At 36.9% G+C, this 13242-nt stretch overlaps 1 protein-coding gene across 2 annotated transcripts in view; it reads right to left on the bottom strand.

Annotated features, from left to right (window-relative positions):
• The window catches only part of SERTAD2 (SERTA domain containing 2), a 115216-nt gene that overhangs the window by 56496 nt on the left and 45478 nt on the right, over positions 1-13242 (bottom strand). Inside the window, exon 1 of one of the 2 annotated variants that reach the window (XM_039243148.1) lies at positions 11708-11833. The exons of the other annotated variant lie outside the window; for it this stretch is intronic. The gene's annotated coding sequence lies outside the window, so the exon portion shown is untranslated. Of the gene's footprint in view, positions 1-11707; positions 11834-13242 lie in introns of those variants that run through there. 2 annotated transcript variants of the gene reach the window in all.

Below are 13242 nucleotides of genomic sequence, written 5' to 3'. Positions count from 1 at the left end.
ATGTATAACTTCTTTATAAGAGGATGGGAATAGCTCTGTGTTTATAATATCAAATATTTGGGGCTTGGCTAATATAGACACTTTCTTTAAAAACAAGGAAATTACTAATGCCAAGCACTCTGAGACAATACACAATTCTAGATACTAGAAATGGAACTCAGAGCTCAGAGAAAAGTTTTCTGTACATATAACGTGGTGGTAATTAAAGAGTACTGTAAATAGAGGGGCTTCTCCTTTATTTGACAGGATCATGTTTACAGAATACTCTACATAATTTTCTAGATAATTAAGGAAGCTTACCTCTTTCAGAGTACCAAAATGTTTTCTCTTTTCATCACAATGGAAGACTCTGGGTCATCATTACTAAATCTAAGTATTTTACTATGTGGTAATGTTGTTAAATGAGCAAAGCTTTGAGGCTGTGAGAGAACTGGCTGCCCTTACATCCAATTCCTCTGAACTGCCAATTCGTTTTAGCCTCGGCCTTCTGTATGTCTTATTTGTTACTGGACATTCTGCTCTCAGTTTTTGCTCTCTGCTCTCATCTGTCATGATGCCTACTTCTCACTATACTTCCTCCTAATCTGCAGTGGTTTGGGAAGCCCTGTAACTAAGCTAGTAAGAATTCTGTCTAAATTTAGAGTTATAGGCTCTGAATGAGGACATGATTTTACTCACCTCTAAGTAAAATGCATTAGTGTATGGTCACGTGATTGCCATTTGAATGCTGTTGAAAGCTTTGGGCTTTGGGCCCCAATATATAGTCTTCCTTTCTTCAGTAATGTAATTTTTAGTTGAGCTCATGACTGCTCAACCAAAGACTAAATTTCCTAGCCTCTTTTGTAGCAGGTAGGGGTGGTGGTGGCCATGTGATTATGTTCTCGCAAATGGGATAGAGAGCTGAAATGACAGCTTATGTGACTTATGTGTTGTGCCCATCTTTCCCCCCAGTCTGTTTTCCCTTTCCAGTGGCTGTTTTAGTGGGTGTTGCGCCATCCTAGACAAAGGTAATGCTCCAGGGTAGTGAAGCGAAAAGATAAAGAGTGATAGGATAACAGTTCTAGCGCACTGTTCCCTGGCCTTTTATCTATTACATCTTGGAGTATCACTAATATTTTTAAGAGATGCCATAACATTTTTAATAAAAAATGAATTCTAAGTTAATATACATATTACGGAGAACTTTCTGGGAGGAATGTTGTGGTAGACGGCCCCTAGCATGGTCCCCATTGACTCCTGCCTCCTGGTATTCAGGTCCTTGTGAAATTCCCTTGTCCTGAGTATAGGCTGACCTGGTGACGCACTTCTAACAAACAGACGCAGCAAATGTGATGGGATGTTGCTTTCAAGATTAGATTTACAAAAAGATTGTGGCCTCCATCTTACTCACCCTTTCTTGCTCAATTGCTCTGATGGAAGCCAGATGCCATGTTGTGATCTATTCTAGACAGAGGCCCACAAATCAAGGAATTCCTTCCAACAGCCCATGAGGGACTGAGGCCTTTATTCCAACTGCCTATGAGGAGCTAAATCCTCTCCTCCACCAGGTGAGTGAGCTTAGAAGTAGATCCTCCCTCAGCCAAGTCTTCACATGAGACCACAGCCCTGCTTGGCACTGAGAGACCCAAACACCGACGCACTCAACCCGGTTGCACCCAGATTCTTTACTCACAAGAACTAAAATGATCAATACTTATTGTTTTAACTAAGTTTTGGGGTAATGTGTTATACAGCAATTGATAATTAATACAGCTTTTCTAAAATATAAATGGTAAGAGGTCATAGTTTCAAAAAGTCATACATAAATTTCATTTCATGGTTTTGCTGCTTTTATATATACTAGAAATTTGTAGGTAGTGCTTATGTGAAAATGAAATATATTATACTAGAGTATAGGAAAAATAACTTTATCATTATACAGTTGGACACTAGCAAATCATAATTTGAAAGTAACCTAATAGTTCATTTTACTAAATATTTTACAACTAATGATTTCACATCAAAACAATGATCTATATTACATAATTATAAAGGTTTCTTACTCCTTTCCACCAAAATAAAATAGTGTCTTGATTATAATTTAGGATCAAACTCTAGTTGTGACATTTATAAAATGTTATAAAATCCATGAGATATCAATAATAACAAGTATATTTCTATATGTTCAGCTTTGGAAATGTTTAATGATTAGTAATTTAAATATTTATATCTTGGTAATCCCAACTCCCTAAGTAGAGAGCAATCAACTTTTTTTTTCTCCAGAGTCATTTTTTTCAACTCAAATGGAGCAGAGAAATTTTTTAACAGGTTTACTGAGATAGAATTCACATATTATACAACCCATCCCTACAAAGCATCTAATTCAATGGCTTTTAGTATATTCACAGAGTCACACAGTCAACAACTGCTTTTCGCAGTTGGTGTTTTGAGAGGCCAGGATGGAAAGAAAATAGAAACTAGGGACACAATCTCCCCTTTTCAAAGGCTAAAGTCCCATCTTCCAAAGCTAAACTGCAGGAATTTTCCCAAAGTTTATTCCCCTTCAGACACATGGCCCAAATTCCTAGATTCCTTTTCAGTCTGTAGTTTACTACTCTGCCCTCCATCTGCAGCCCTACATTTGCTCCCGGCCACCACTCTTTCCCCTTCCCTCCTGCTGCAGATGCAAGCACACGGTAGGTACTCCCTAGTGCAGAGCTCCTGTACAGTTGTGCAAAATGTCACAAAGGGGCGACAGGTCTGCTGAGATGCTGATCCCTCAGTCTGTAGGGCAGCCAGAGGGCCCAAAGTAATGGAAACTCTTCAGCCAGTGCCTCTGCTCACCCTCTCTTTGGTATTTTCTATGTGTCACAGCATGAAAAAGATTGTGACGCATTATTCTAATTTGACTTATTTGGTGAGCATCGATACCAACCAGGTTCCATTATGCTGCTTAGGTACTGGGGCAACAAATAAAAAGACAGTCCCTTAGAGTCTGAAAACGGGACGTATTAAGTAATTACACTAATGTGAGCTCCAGAGTAATGGTGTCACAGAATGTAACAAAGAAAGCTCCTAGAACTGGTTTGCAAAGCAAAAGAGAGGAGAGAAGGAAAAAAAAAAAAAAAACGGGTGAGAAATGGCTACCTGTGGCTAAGGAACTGCCTTCCCAGGGAAGCTGGAAGGTTAAGTGCCACCTTCTTTACCTTATCACCCTGTCCCACCATCAGCACAGGGCTGGGCTTATTCCAGGTAGTAAACAACTTGGCTGAAGGAACAGAGTTCACATGCCTTATGCAATGTGACCCAATAACCAAGGGTTCTCTTTTGCCAGACTCTGCAGAATTACAAAACTTTTGGAACATGTGATCTTTGTCTTTAGTAGCGCTTAATTGATCCTTTGGGGAGACTTCTATGATCTGGTATTTTTCAATTCTTTGTTAAATGTAAGCATAAGAATTCATTTAATTTAATTCAAGAAATAATTAATGAGTGTCCACTATGATAGAAAGCCTTTACTGGAAAATTTACAGATTTCACAACACTCATTAAAAAAAAAAACAAAAAAAACAACACTATCTGCCAAATAAACTTGGTAAGAAAAACTAGGTTCTAGGAAAGTCATGCCCTTTTTTTTTTTTTAATCTTTTTCTTTCTTTCTTTTTTTTAAATGTAAGGAAGAACTTCTGACATGAAATAAACAAGAACTGCCTTGCCCAACAGGAGACACCTAGGAATGTTAAGAAAGGAGGAAAACATCGTAGAGAACTTGAATTCAGAACAGGGAAACACTTACAACAAATCAGAAAGAAAAGCAAACTGAGTGCAATGGTCACATTCATTTTTATATATCCCTTTGTGATGGCTTTAGACTTCATCCTCTGCAACAATGTACAGTAGAAGTTTGCTTGGTGTTTATTTTCCATTACCTTTTAACTTTTTTTAAATTTAAAGTAAGAGTGAAAGGGGCCAGGGAGAGAGAGAGAGAATGAATCCCAAGCAGACTCCATACTCAGTGCAGAGCCTGATGCAGGGCTTGATCCCATGATCCTGGGATCATGACCTGAGCAGAAATCAAGAGTCGGATGCTCAACCGATCAAAACACCTAGGCACCCCATTCCCATTACTTTTTAAATACATCTCCAGACAAACAACACCAAACTCTCCTACTAGAGAGTAAAAAAGAAAATTACAGAAAATCCAAAGTGATGGCTATAGCACATTCTATTTATTTTGAACTATTAAAAAATACCACCGATGCAGAGCTGTCATATATAGCAAACTCAAAAAATGTAGAAAGAGGACATGCATATAGGAAACAAGAGTGCAAATAATAAGTGTAACTATAACTCTTTCACACTTAATCCCTAGGATCCAAAGCACTTAAGGAATTCCTAGTAGGTGAATCTATACAACAGGAAGAGTGAGTGATATTCCTGTCCTTAAGACTAGCTCTTTTCTGGGCCAGCCAGAATTCTCCTTTTAATTGTGAACATGGTGCCCCATCTAATCAAAGCATCAAAATTCCCCCAGAAAATGAACCCTAATAAAGTTTTCCTTTAGTCTGTCCTTGCAGTTGGTTACCTGTGAATCTTCTGCCTGGGGTGAAAAATCATACTTCAGAGGGGTGATTATCAAAACCAGAAAGAAACTATTCTTGAGAGGCAGGCGGACAAGCACATTACAAACACTATTAGATGATTAAATGAAGTTAAAAATCAGAATTTTGAAATTGAATTCCACCTATAACCCTAACTCCTAATTTTGGTTGTCTTACTGTCATGTATCCTTCCTTCCTCCACCCCTACCCCCTACATGAAGACACTTTAAAAACCTCATTAGAATGTAGCATAACTGACTGGTTTGGTTTTAAGTATTTCTTCCTGTATCTGGGAGGCTCATAATCAGTGAGGTGTTTCAAAAATGAAGAGCAAAAGGAAACTGAATGAGGGGGCTGTATGATGTAATTTGATTCTAACAGAAAACTTGTATAATCCATGAACAGAATGATCAGGTAATGAATTATCAAGAAATGATTTAAATATTCACCAAATATCCCAGTGATCAAGTGAATTTTACCTGATTTTATTTTTTCCTTGGGCTTGTATTATTTGCTGAGCATTATTACAAGTAAGTAATTTATTATCTTCCAAGTCAGATAAAACTGAATATTTAACATCATTTTCATTAAGGACAAAATGACTCCTTATACATTTTTACCTCACTTCATTTTTTTGCTTTAGCAAAAGTGTTTTGTCACACGTAACACTACAAATCGTGACACGGATTATTTATCAAGGGATCTGATAACTGAAAAGATCAACTATGAAGATTGTGCATCATCATTTGGCACATAAATGGTTTGGTCTCTAGTTTTCTTGCAGCAGGTATTTGTTTATAATCAATGGTACTGAATAACACTTTGCAGTGTGTATAGTATGAAAATATGTTCCTTGTAAATGAAATCTATAAATGCTCAATATGTACTTTTCAACATCTTTAACTGGATTTTCCTGGAACTTATCTTATTGCTCTTAATCTCAAACTTTTTACTGTCTGTTTTATATGCCTTTTTTGTTCAAACTGAAAACAAAATGCAGAACTTAGAAATTATGGAGAGCTTCTTTTTCTTTTTATCTTTTTTTTTTTTTTTTTACAAATACTCTCCATAAGTATAACTAATTATCTTTCCAAGGAATCTTTCTGAAATAAATTGATCATAACTAAACTTGTATCAGAGACCTGTTTAAATAAACTTTATTGTAGCTCAATACCCAGCTCTCAAAATAAGGTCATGTATTTTAAATGAAAGACAATTAAGGAGTCAACTTTTTAGTTTTCAAAATTTCATTTTAAAAGTGTACTGTACTGTATTTTAAGGATGCAGACAGGAATAAGACTCATGATACATTTAATCAATTTTATTCTTTGCAAAGAACAAATTTTCGTTTCACAGTTTTTAAAATATCCTTTGCTCTTTTTCCTATTTTAGTTATTGATTTCTCTTTATTATTTTCTTCATTGTATTTACTTTAGGTTACATTTGCTCTTCTTTTCCTAGTTTATCCAGGTAGAAATTTAAGTCATTGACTTTTGTTATGTTTTCTTTTATAGTGTAAGCATTTAAAACTGTACATTTCCCTCAGCACTGCTTTACCTGCATCTCACAAATTTTAATACACTGTGATTTCATTTTCTTTCGGTTCAAAATATTTTCTACTTTCCCTTATGATTCCTTTAAACCAAGTGTTGTTTTAAAAGTGTAGAGTTCCGAGGCGTCTGGATGGCTCAGTCTGTTATACATCCAACTTCGGCTCAGGTCATGATCTCACAGTTTGTGAGTTGGAGCCCCACATCGGGCTCTGGGCTGACAGCTCAGAGCCTGGAGCCTGCTTTGGATTCTGCGTCTCCCTTTCTCTCTGCCCCTCTCCTGCTTGCACTCTGTGTCTTTCTCTCTCTCAAAAACAAATAAGCATTAAAAAAAATTTTTTTAAGTGTAGAGTTTAATTTCTAAATATTTGGGAAATTTCACAGGTGTATTTCTGTTGTGGATTTCTAGTTTGACTCCACTTGTGGTCAGAGAATACATTCTCTATGATTTCAATCTTTAAAAGTTTACTGAGACTTTTTCTACAGCCAAGAATATGGTCTATCTTGGTGAATGTTCTAGTTCACTTGAAAAGAAGGTGAATTCTGCTGCTACTACTAGGTGGAATATTCTATAAAAGTCAATTAAGTTGGTCGATGGTGTTTCTCAAGACATCCAATTCCTTTCTGATTTTTTTGCCTCTTCTATCAATTTTTGAGTAGAGGATGCTGAAGTCTCTAACTCAAATAAGGATTTGTCTATTTCTGCTTTTAGTGCTGTCAAGTTTCACATTATATAATTTGAGCTTATATTAGTAAGTACCTACAGATTTAAGATTTGAATGTCTTCTTGATGAAGCAACCCTTTTTATCATGCTATTAGGTCTATTATTGTATAACAAATAACCCTGAAATTTAGCAGCTTAAAACATTTGTTTTTTAATATAATTTATTGTCAAATCAGCTTAAATACAACACCCAATGCTCATCCCAACAGTGCCCTCCTCAATGTCCATCACCCATTTTCCCCTCTCCCCTTCCCCATCCAATCCTCAGTGTGTTCTCTGTATTTAAGGGTCTCTTGTGGTTTGCCTCCCTCCCTCTCTGTAACTATATTTTCCCCTTCTCTTCCCCCCTGATCTTCTGTTAAGTTTCTCAAGATCCACATATGAGTGAAAACATATGTCCTTTACTGACTGACTTATTTCACTCAGCATAATACCTTCCAGTTCCACCCACGTTGCTGCAAATAGCATGATTTCATTCTTTCTCATTGCCAAGTAGTATTCCATTGTATATATAAACCATGTCTTTTTTCTCCATTCATCAGTTGATGGACATTTAGGCTCTTTCCATAATTTGGCTATTGTTGAAAGTGCTGCTATAAATATTGGTGTACATGTGCCCCTATGCATGAGCACTCCTATATCCCTTGGATAAATCCCTAGTAGTGCTATTGCTGGGTCATAGGGTAGTTCTATTTTTAATTTTTTGAGGAACCTCCACACTGTTTTCCAGAGTGGCTGCACGAGTTTGCATTCCCACCAACAGTGCAAGAGGGTTCCCTAAAACAACATTTATTATCTCACACAGGTTCTGAGGGTCAGAAATCCAGGGGCAGCCTCAGTTCCTTACCATATGAACTTTTCTATAGAGAGAAACTGTGTTGGAAGCTACAGTATCTTTTATCTTTTCCATCATATTCTATTCATGAGTTACAAAATCCAACCCCTACTCAAAGGGAGAATTAGCTTCCACCCCTTAAAGAAAGGTATATCACACAAGTTGAATATACATTTAAAACTATCACAATAATTAGGAAATGTCTCTCTTAATCCCTAGTGATATTTCTTACTTTACAATATAATTTGTCTGATCATGATACAGACACTACAACTTTCTTTTGATTACAGGCTGTACAGTTTATTTTCTCTATTCTTTTACTTTTAATCTATCTGTCTTTATATTTTAAGTGTATATATAAAATATAATTACAGGTGTTATTATATAGTCGGGCCCTTCTTAAAGATAGTATATATAGTTCACTCTTGTTTTTTAATCCAGTCTCTTTTCAATTGGATTGTTTAAACCACTTACACTTAATGTAATTATTAAACTACGTTGGCTCTAAATCTAGCATCTCATCTGTTTGTTGTTCATTTTCCTTCTTTTCTTCCCTTCTTTTGGACTATGTATATTTTACTATTTCATTTCATTTCTTTATTAGTATTTGCAATATGCATTTAAACTTAACAAAATATACCTTCAAATAATATTATACACCTTCACATATATTGTAAGAACCATTCCTGGTACTGCTGATGACATTCAATTTTCTTCTACATAAGTAATAAGACCCACACTATAACCTATTTGTTTGCTTTGAATAGTCAATTGCCACGAGTATATATATTTTAGTATTACATGGGGAAAAGTCTTTCCCATTTATCCACATATTTAACACATCTATTCTCTTTATTCTTTTGTACACATCTAAGTGTCCATCTAGGATCTTTTTCCTTCAGCCTGAAATTTTTCCTATTATATTTCTTGGTATACAGATGTGCTGGCCATAAATTCTCTCACTTTTGTTGTTTCAAACATTTACTTTGTCTTCATTTTTGAAGGATATTTTCACCTAGTATGCAATTTTATATTGGCTGCATTTCCTTCAGCAATTAAAAGATGTTATTTCACTGTCTTCTGATTGTATAGTTTCTGATGAGTAGTTTATGATACTTAAAAGAAATTCCCTGTATATAAATGTCTCTTTTTATGTCTTTTTTCCTTCTGGCTTCTTTTAAGATTTTTATCTTCACATTGGTTTTCAACAATTTGGTTATGATGTACCTTGGTGTGGTTTCGTGTTTGTTTTGCTTCAGATTCATTTAGCTTCTTGAGTCTGTAGGTTCAGTTTTCATCAAATTTGGCTATTTTTGTGCTTTATTTTCTAATTTTTTTTCTCCCTCCATCCTTATAACTTCAAAATTACATGTCTATTAGACCAGTGATACTGTCCCACAGGTCACTGAAATGCTGTTCATTTTTCTTTTCTTTCTTTTTATCTTTTCTTTTTTTTTTTTTTTTTGAGTCATTTTTCTCCATGCTTCATATTGAATATGTCTTCCAGTTCACTGACCTTTTTATTCTGCAATTCTAAACTGCCAAGAATCCCACCCAGTAAAAAGTTTTTTTCAGACATTGTATTTTTCAGCTCTAGAAGTTTCTAAGTATTTTCCATTTCCATCCTTATTTATATGGTTATGTTTTATTTTAAGTCTTTGGTCATACTGATAATAACTGTCTACTAATTCATCATCTTCATCATTTCTACCCCCCTTACGCTAATTTTTTTCTCCTGGTGATGAATCATACTCTCTACTGCATGTCTAGTCATTTTTTATTGAATACTGGACATTATAAATGTTGCATTGTTAAGTGTCTGGATTTTATTGCCTTCCTTTAAAACCTGTCATTTTGTTTTGACCAGCATTCAAATTACTTGCAGATCAACTTGATCCCTTCTAGGCCTGTTTTAAAGTTTTGTTAGGATTGCAGGCTTTCTCAACCTTGGCTCTACTGATATTTTGAGCCATATAATTCTTGGTTGTAGGGAGCCTGCTTTGTGGATTACAGGTTGGTTAGCAACATTCCTGGCCTCTACTCATTAGCACCTCCCAGTTATGATGACACAAAATGTCTCAAGATATTGCCAAATGTCTTCTGGGGGGATAAAGTTTTCCCTGTTGAGAACCACTGGTGTAGGGCAGCTTTTACTCTAGGGCTGGTTTAGACCTATTTCCAAGATGTGACCTTTCTGGTACTTCTCCCAAATGACCCCCTGGCTACTCAGAACTCAAACAACATAATGCCGTAGGTGAGGTCTGGGAATCATTAGCTTATAGGTCCTCCCAGTTCTTTGTCTGGTGTGCAGAAAACAGTTAACATAGCAGGCCAGATTGCTATCTTTTGAAAGGCCTCCTGGAAACTTGGACTTCAGAAGTGTTCCCAACATACTAACTGATAAGAGTGGCTCACTGGGCCTACAATGTTTGTACAAACAATATGGTTTATGCTGAACATCTGCTTTCTTTGTGAAAATCTGGGATTTTGGTATGTGTCAGGTAGAACATGCCTACGTGATGAGCTCCTAATAAAAACCCTGGTACTAAGCCTCTATTGAGCTTCTCCTGTAGACAACATTGCACACATGTTGAGATAGATGATTTACAGAGAAACTGTGTCCTATGTGACTCCACTGGGAATGGAATCTTGGAAGCTCACACCTAGTTTCTTCCGGACTTCAACCCATGCACCTTTTCCCTCTACTGACTTTTGCTTTGTATTCTTTCATTGTAATAGATCTTAGCCAGGAGTTTGACTATATGCCAAGTCCTGTGAGTCCTCCTAGAGAGTCAGCAAACTGACAGAGATCTTGGGATCACCAACACAACCAGCTTTATGGAGTTTAACCACAGACATGAATAGCTTAGTATCCAGCAAGAGACTCCAGGGACACCTATGCAGATGTCTGCATAGCTCCCCCCTCCAGTACTTGGCCTCACAAATTCCAGTCTCTTCAGCCTCATTGAACTCTAGTCTCTCTCTCTCCTCAGCTCAGCTACAATGTGGACAAAGAGTGCTCCAGGCAGAATCCTGTGATGATCTCAGGGCTTACTCCACTTTCCTCTTTCAGAAATCACAGTCCTACACTGCCTGCTGACCAGTTATGCATCTGCAAAGAACCAGCCATCCATGGTTACTAATACTGATTATATTCCCTGTTCACTATTTATCAATGCTTTCTTTTATTCATTTTATCTACTTTTTGATAATTTTTTTACTTCTTACCCACATCCTACTGAATAAGACCATTTCCAGCACTCTGTCCCACATGCTTCTTCATCTGAATCATATTTATTTATTCAACAGATATTTATTATGTACCTACTATAAGGGAGATATTTATTATGCACCTACTATTATGCACACTATTAGTGTGATGGTTAAGAACATGGAATCTATAACCAGGATGTCTGGGTTCAAATTCTCTTTCCTCCCCTTAACAGCTATGTAGCCTTGGACCAAGTGCTTAACCTCTCTGTGCCTCAGTGTCCTCATCAGTCAAATGGATACAATAGTATCTCCCACGATAGGGTTGTTATGAGGGCATGTGACCCTTTCAACAACCTTATGTGGGAGACACTGTTAACAAAGTTTTTAGAACTGTCCCTGGCACATAGGAATATCTACAAAGCACTTACTGTTACTGCTGCTGCTGCTGCTGCTGCTGCTCCTACCACTATTACTAATGTCAAGCATTTTCGCAGATGTTGGACAAAAGTAAAACATAGCCCCTTTTGTACAAGGAGTTTAGAACCCATAGGAGGGCACACAACAAGAAATAACGTAATAATATTTCAGTAGTTCAAATAGTTATTGTAAGGCAATATTTACTGAGCACTAAATAATTTTATCTTCCACTTAATCTTCACAGCAGCTCAGTAAGTTACAGATTATGATGCCCATTTTACAAAGAAGGAAACTGAGTACTTGAAGGTTTACCTCATCATCCAACGTCATACAGCTGCTATACAGCAGGGATTTGTACAGCATGCCACAGTTAAAGGATGCACTTACTGGTTGCTAGATGAGACCACTGGAGACTGTGGGTACCCGTGGCCACCACTGACCCCCTTCTGCACTCAAGAGCTGAGAGGATTGGATATGGAGCGTGAGGAGGAGAGCTGGGGTTCCAGTTGAGATGACAAAAGCATGGAGAGAGATGCCCTAAGAGGAGATAGAGCATTTAGCAGGATAAACTGGAGTCTGGGGAGAGATAATAAATTTAACTCCGGATATGGTGAGTCAGAGTACTCACATAGTACTCACAGAGTACAAGACAAAAGAGTACTTTGCAAGACCTTACCGGAGATTGGATGGAAGGTCTTACCCACTATCTCCTTTTCTTACCTTAATTAATTACCTTTAGTGTTTTTTTCAACTCACATGTTCAAAGTCTTCTGGATGTATGAAAAAGAACACTACTGAATATGTTTGGAGAAACAGTCTATGAGTTTGGGGAAAAAATGGAAGGCTGAGAAAAAGGGTCAGAATGAAACTTTCCAAATTTTTAGAAAAAGTGACAAGTACAGCTTCTGCTGTGCCCTTACAATAAGAGCACAGTCAACAAGCAGTTTTTAAAAGTTAAGTAAACAGGTGGTAACCAAACAATTGGATTTACTAGGTATTAGGGAAGGTAGAATGCAATTGTGCAACACTGGAATTTGACCAGACCATTGGGGTCAAGTAGTTAAAAGTAAAAGGTGCTTCTGATTGCCTAGAATGTAAAAACGCCTGCTATCTTATGCATCAAAACAAAATTTCTAATCATACTGACTTTCAGTTCAGTTTTTCCTTAATTTTGAAAGTAATCAACACAGTTAGGCAAGTGGTGCAACCAAAGGACAGAAAAGATAATACCCAAAAAAGTATACATGGGAAAAATCTTTTAATTAGTGATTTTGAAATAGTTCAGTATGTGTATTAACAGCAGTAGTTCTGTAGAAAGAAACCATGTGGAGAAGATACCAACATTTAGTTTATGTTTTCACAAGTACATGCTCACTGTCTCATAATGAAGTACACAGAGCTCAAAACAGCCAACGCTACAGAGTGCTTACACTGACTGTTAACCATTACAGAAGAGGTTGAGAGATATTTGCTAATGACTACCATAAAAGGAATGGATGACTAAGAACGGAGAGGATGTGTGACTAAAAAGTCCCACTACAGTTCTTTGAAAATTCCCTGAATAACTAGGCATGCCAAATGTGGTCTGTCATAAAATTATTTGATGCTAAACTCTGTAGTTAGACAACAGATACATGCTTTTGCCCAAAGGATAAAGGCTTTGTGTAAGTCATTCAATTGCAGAATGCCAAAACAGCAAGGCCACTAATAAGTGACGGTGTTAATCAAATTAAAGTGTGGCCCCAAGTTCAAATGCTGCTAGGCCAGATTAGTCTAACTCCCCAGATAGTCCCTTCGATTCCTAGGGTGCTGGACTACAGTGCAGTTACCAGGAACATCAGGCTCCTGCTGTTTTCTCCTAGACCTGAAAATGTACAGAAAGTTTCTCACAGATCGTCAGACACTAAAATAATCCAAGTCAG

This window comes from Hyaena hyaena, unplaced genomic scaffold (assembly GCF_003009895.1).
Source record: "Hyaena hyaena isolate Hyena2069 unplaced genomic scaffold, ASM300989v1 scaffold_224, whole genome shotgun sequence".
NCBI lineage: Eukaryota > Metazoa > Chordata > Mammalia > Carnivora > Hyaenidae > Hyaena > Hyaena hyaena.
This window is presented reverse-complemented; position numbering and strand designations above follow the sequence as displayed.